This window comes from Eptesicus fuscus, chromosome 9, assembly GCF_027574615.1.
Source record: "Eptesicus fuscus isolate TK198812 chromosome 9, DD_ASM_mEF_20220401, whole genome shotgun sequence".
Taxonomy (NCBI): domain Eukaryota; kingdom Metazoa; phylum Chordata; class Mammalia; order Chiroptera; family Vespertilionidae; genus Eptesicus; species Eptesicus fuscus.
Window position 1 is genome coordinate 18,819,919 of NC_072481.1, and position 6,009 is coordinate 18,825,927.

The following is a 6,009-nucleotide window of genomic DNA, read 5'->3' on the forward strand; positions in this document are numbered from 1 at the left end:
ATCCCCCAACGAGTATTCCATCAACTCTGAAGCGAGCACGCCTGCTGGTATACCATGTTCAGTGACCTGAAGGTCACGGTCACGTCTCCACTGAGCTGATTCCTCCCTAATGAAAACATCCTTGTTTCTTACAAACATCCTTTTCAGCAGCCTGGTGCCAGCTCCCGGTGGCAGTTCAATTTGTCTCTTTCCTTCTGAAAGATTCGGGCTCTGAATTTAATGTAATCCTCCAGTTAGCGGGACAGAATACATTTCCTCCCCCATTTTCCAAATTACCTAACCTCAACTCGTGCTGCCTAAAATCCCTGCTGTGTCCCCTCCGCCTCACAACAGAGCCTCTGGAGACCTGAGAGCCATGACGATATGTGAACAGCGTTCCGCTTGCCTCTTTCATCCTTCAATTTCAAAACGTTGGATCTACACCCACCAAGATTTCAGACCTTCAGGATGATTGCTGTTGCCGCCACTTAAAAGTTTAAGGAGGAAAGAAAGAAAACTTCCTTCCCGGCTGGTGTAGCTCAGTGGTTGAGCGTCGACCCGGGAACCAAGAGACCGCTGGTTCGATTCCCGGTCAGGACACATGCAGGAGGCAGCCAATTCGATGTTCTTCTCTCTCTGTCCCTCTTCCTTCCTCTCTCTCTAAAAAAATCAATAAAAACATATTTTAAAAATATATAAGTAAAACAAAACTTCCTCCCAATTGGGAGGAGGTGGTACTCTCGCTTTCTATTGGTATGTAACAAATTACCGCAAACTTAGCAGCTTGGAACAGCTCAAATGTGTTACCTCGGCGTTCCCATAGGTCTGAAGTCTGGGTACAACTAAACGGGGCTCTCCGCTCGGCGCCTCTCAGGCTGAAATACAGATGTTGGCTGGGCTGTGTTCTTTTCTGGGGCTCAGATCCGCTTTCAAGCTCACACAGTGCTGGGCAGAATTCAGTTCCTCCCCGCCCCCATCCCCTTGCTGGCTGTTAGCCAGGCCTCCCTCGTTCCTGGAGGCCACCCACAGTTCCCTGCCATGTGGTCTGTTCCAAGGCCTCCTCGTGCTTCACCTCTCTCCTATGCTGAGCTCCCCTCTTCAGGAAGAGCCGGGTCCCTTTTAAGGGACCACCTGATTAGGCCAGGCTCACCCCAGATCATGTCCCTCTCTGAACGTTAACTGTGCCGTGTAACATAACCCGGTCCCAAGAGCGACTGTCCTGTCAGAGTCACCAGCCCCACCCCCACTCAAGAAGGGAGAAGACCAGACAAGGTCATAGGTCATTGGAGGGCATCTTAGAATCCTGCCTACCTCGGGTGGTATGTCTGGGCATAGAACAAGGGAAGAGGGCAGGGGATTGACAAGGAAATAAAGCCTTTTTCAGTTCGGGGGGAAGTTGCCTCAAGGTCAGATGGGAAGGAGGAGTTGCTAAATAACGTACCGAACTCCAGCTCTCGGGATGCTCTCTGGCCCAGTCTGCAGGCCCTTCCCTCCGGTGCTTCCGCCATGAAGCGGGTGGGAACGCAGCCCGTGGAGTTTGGTGACTGGGGAGCACGGCCTGGCCCTGTTGACTGTTAGTGTGTCCATGTGATGTCCAACCCCAGAAACACGTACACCTTCCCTCCCACACGCCTGGCACGTCCGTTCCTTCCACTGTCCCACCTGAGGTGCTGCAGAATGAGACCTTCCGCCCTCCCAAAGCCTCAGGTGGGAATTCAGCTCCACCCACGTGTGAACTTCCAGCAGCGTGGCCCCGTCAAGGTCAAGGCTGAACACGCTTTGGAATTGGAAGTTGTGAGTTACCAGCAGGGAGGCTCCCAGGCTGCAGTGGCCCTGTGACATGCGGTCCGTCCCCAGGCCTTTGCCCGGGCTGTCTCCCGGCCTGGACTGTGCCCCCAGCAGGTGGGCAGAGGGAGCTGCAAGGCCGGTGCCCTGCTTGAGCACCGGGGCCCCCGAGGTGGCAGCAGAACTGTTTCCCGGGCGGACTCTGTTTATTGAGGGCGGTAGCTCCCTGTGCCGACCGCTCTCTGCCAAGCCCACTGCCTGCCGGACACTCGGTGGCTAATTAGCCAGGCTTCCTCCGGGCGCCCCAGGAGAGAGACCGGGCTGCGCACACTGGCTCCCAGAGGGCATCGGGCAGGTGGTGGGCAGGGGCCCGTGGCCACAGACACCCACAGTAGCTGCTTCTCAGATGCCACCCAGAAACCCCAGGTGGGCCCAGGGTGGGTCCCCCACCACTGCCTTTAACCTGGGAACTGCTCTCCTCGCACTTACAACGATTTCATCGCAAACCGGAGGCAGTCCCGGGGTGCCTGCTTGCGTATGAGTCTCCGGTCTCCCCAACAGTCAGCAGAGACCCCACAAGTGGAGAACCTGCCCTTCAGCGCAGGTTTCCTCGTCTGCGCAGTGGGCACGCGCCCCACCGCCACGCTGCTGCTGTGTCCCCGGGCCGCCCGTCTGCACAGGGCCCTGCGGGCCACAGCCCCCATGTGTGTGTCTCAGGTGGTTCGTCACACCTCACAGGTGCTGTGTTGGTCTCAGGCCCTGGAGGTGGTCAGGCGCGGGAAGCCAGAGGCCGGACAGGGCACGGAGGCCTGTGCTCTGATCATAGGGCATGTCGGCTTCGTGTCCGGCTGATGTGTTATCCTCCATGAACCTTGGTGACATCACCCCCTCGTGTCCGCGGAGGACACTCACATCCCCCTCCCTCCTTGCTCACTGTCCTGAACGCCAGACCTATAGACACAGCCGTCTCCTGAGCGTGTGTCCCCCACACACACCCCCGGCAGCTCAAGTGTAAGCAAAGCGGAACACATCTTTTGTTCCCGCCCTGTGTCCCTAGTTCAGAGCTGGGCACCACCACCCCAAATTCTCTCCACACCTGGGCACCTTGACCCCCCTCTTCTTCCCTTCTCTGTCCAGGCCCTGCAGGTCCTGCCTCCCAAATGCCTCTTGAATGTACCCAGCCCCACGGTCACTCCTCCGCTGGGCCACCTCCTTCTGTCTGGGCCCGGCACCCACACTGGACCCCGCCCCCCATCACAGCTCTGCCAGCTCTGCCCCTCAACTGACTGTGACCTTGGGCAATGGCTGGCCAACCCCAAGCCCAGGAATAACCATCCCTCGGCACCTGCCGCGTGAGGCCAGTGGGAGATGACACTGAAGAGTCCACTCAATTGCGGGGACCATTCCTGCCACCATCCCCGCCTGAGGCCCGAGGTGCTCGTGCTTGGCACCCGGGTTTGATTCTGCAGGCTCTCCTTCTCCCCAAGGGACAGCCGCCCGGGTGGCCCTCACCTGCCCAGCCTGCGCAGCCCCGCTGTCCTGGGCCAGCCCCCTCCAGGCCGCGAGCGCAAACAGGCCCTCTCAGTGGCTGAAACAGTGGCCCCGCCTGGCCCGTCAAAGGACCCCTGTGTGCGCCTCAAACGGGGCATTGATGGCCGTGGTGAGAGCTGCCCAGCGGATCGCGGGCTGGCTTGGCTTGGCCGGTCCACGCGACTTCCCCAAACCCAGCTATTTCCTGTTCCTCGGGCCGGCCCCCTCCCAGCCGCCTGCCCACTGGCACAATCCAACTATACATCCCGCCTGTTTCTTGGCTCCAGGCCAGGGATGGGGGTGGCGGCATCACCTCAGCTATTCCTGGGGGCACACAGCCACGGCCGAGTGGTGTCCTCTTAATGAGGATGCGAGGCTGGGGACAAGGCCAGTCCCTTCCTCCTGTAACCTCTGCCCTTGGTGGGGGCTTGGGGGCGGGGGGCCTCTTCATATGGACCTGCACAAGAAGCAAGAGCTCACACAGGCTGGGACCCCAACCCCTCTTAACAGCCTCCATTTGCGGGGGGTGGGGGGTGGGCACTTGATCTAATCTCTAACTGCTGTGTGGCCTCAGGAAAGTTACTTGATGTCTCTGGGCCCCAGTGCCCTCACGTGTGGATGGGAGCTCGCTGTCCATCTCTGTCACAGCCTCGCTTTATCAGTTGCTTGGGGATCTGATAGAGCATTTGAAACCCTTGAAGAAACCTGCTACCCCCCGAGGAGAGCTGACAGGCCTCTCAAGTCCATCCCCTTCCCTTCTTCCCAAGGTCACCTCCACCAGCCTCCTACGGGTCCCTGCATTGGGGCTCTTCCTTCCTAAAACCCAAACCCAAACCTGGCCCTGGGACTCCACTGCCCCAAACCCTTCAAAGACCCCCTGTCCCGGGATAAGTCCACACTTCTGGGTGTGACATTCAAGGCTCTGTTAGGTCTCTGGATACCAGTGAGGGTGCCCAACTCACACTGCCTCGGGCTCCCTGCCGACTTCACGCTCAGGCAGGCCCGAAGCGGCTCGGCCGGGAGGAAGAAGGCAAGAGGTGGAGAGAGAGAAAAGCATGATGGGAGAATTTGATTCCTCGGTCCGACCACTCCTAAAGCCAGGAGTGCCGGGGCTTTTCCTATGTGAACCAAGGAGTACCGTGACCACCTTTTCCTAAAAAATAAACGTAGCTCACGAAGGTTTCTGCAACCATCTCCTTCCTATAGTGTCCTTCTTGGCTAAAGTTAGACAAGGTGGGCTTGCAGCCAAAGAACCCTAAGGTCCCCAAAGGCTCCTCCTGATGCAGCTGATCCAGGCCCCAGAGGCCACCAGCCTCCCCTCCAGCACCTCCTCACTAGCAGCCAAACTGGGCTCCGGACCCCAGCTCCCCTCCCCCACATCCACAGAGGCCATCGGTATCCTGCTACTTTTGCCTAGAACATCCTGCCCCACTTTGCTTACTGCTGCCCACTCGTTCTTCACTCAACTTGGTGACACTTCCTCCAGGAAGCCTTCTCTGACTGCCTGACGCCCCTCAGACTTTCCCTGTCACGGTGTGGGCTGTTCCTCGAACGATTATCATTAGTTACGGGTCTGTCGTCATCTACCCTACACTGTGGGTAACTGGAGGCAAGTCTGACCCATCGCAACACCCCCAGTGAGCACCTGGATTGGGGTGGGTGCTCTCCAGGTGAGTGGAGTTCCCACCTTACCTGGGAGACATCATGGTGTTTACAGGGTCCATGATTTGTAATCAGAAACAGTGCCAAGTCATGACACTCCCCAGCTGGACATGCTCCCCTGGAACAAACAGGGGTGTGTGTGTGTGTGTGTGTGTGTGTGTGTATGTGTGTGTGTGTGTGTGTTGAGGGTGATGGAGCCCCGCCTACTCCATATGTGAGGAAGCACATCAGCCCAAGAGAAGCATGTTGCTGCTTTACAGGAACTTCTTCCCTGTCATACACAGAACAATTTGGTGAGGTGTTGGCCTGGAGCCTCTTGCACAGCCCTCTTCTTCTGTACCCCCCAACACACCCCGAGAACCTGCCCCTGTGGCTCTATCTCCACCTTTGGGTCAGCTCCCTCGGGAACCCCCGTCCTCAGGGAAGCAAGCAAAAGAAGGGGTGTTGGGGCCAAAACCTTCCGTACAGCACCACCACCAGCCCCCAGGCCACGGTCTGCACCCACAAGGGTTTGCCCGTTTTGACTGAACTAACCTGTGGATTTAGTCCAACAAATGGACTTGCCTGATTTCAAGGCTGAATTTCTGCTTGACCACAAGCATCGGGCAGAACCGGGTCACTTACAAACAAATTGGCGTTGGAGGGACTGAGCTGAGGAATGGACTGGTGGCTGGTTACTCGAGGAGACCGTGGTCGAGGCGACCCATTTCACGGAGTCCACTGCTGTGTGACTGCCCTGACCACGCATGACTGTTCCAGCCACATGTGGCTGAGCGTTGACAATGACAACTCTTAAGCAAAACAACGTGTGTTCGAAGGACTGTCTGATGACCAAAGTGACTGCTATTCCCTGGAACTAGCTATTGAGTGATGGTTTGGCAACTGCCTGAATTTTCATTTGAATTAACAATTATTCAGCCACTCGGAAGTACTGAATTGGCCAGAGTGGGCAGCCAGTTATTGGACTGGATTGAATTATCTGACATCTTATTATTGAAGTTATTCCCTATTCTAAATTGACTGGGTTAGCTGACTCAGTCATTATTTAAGCAA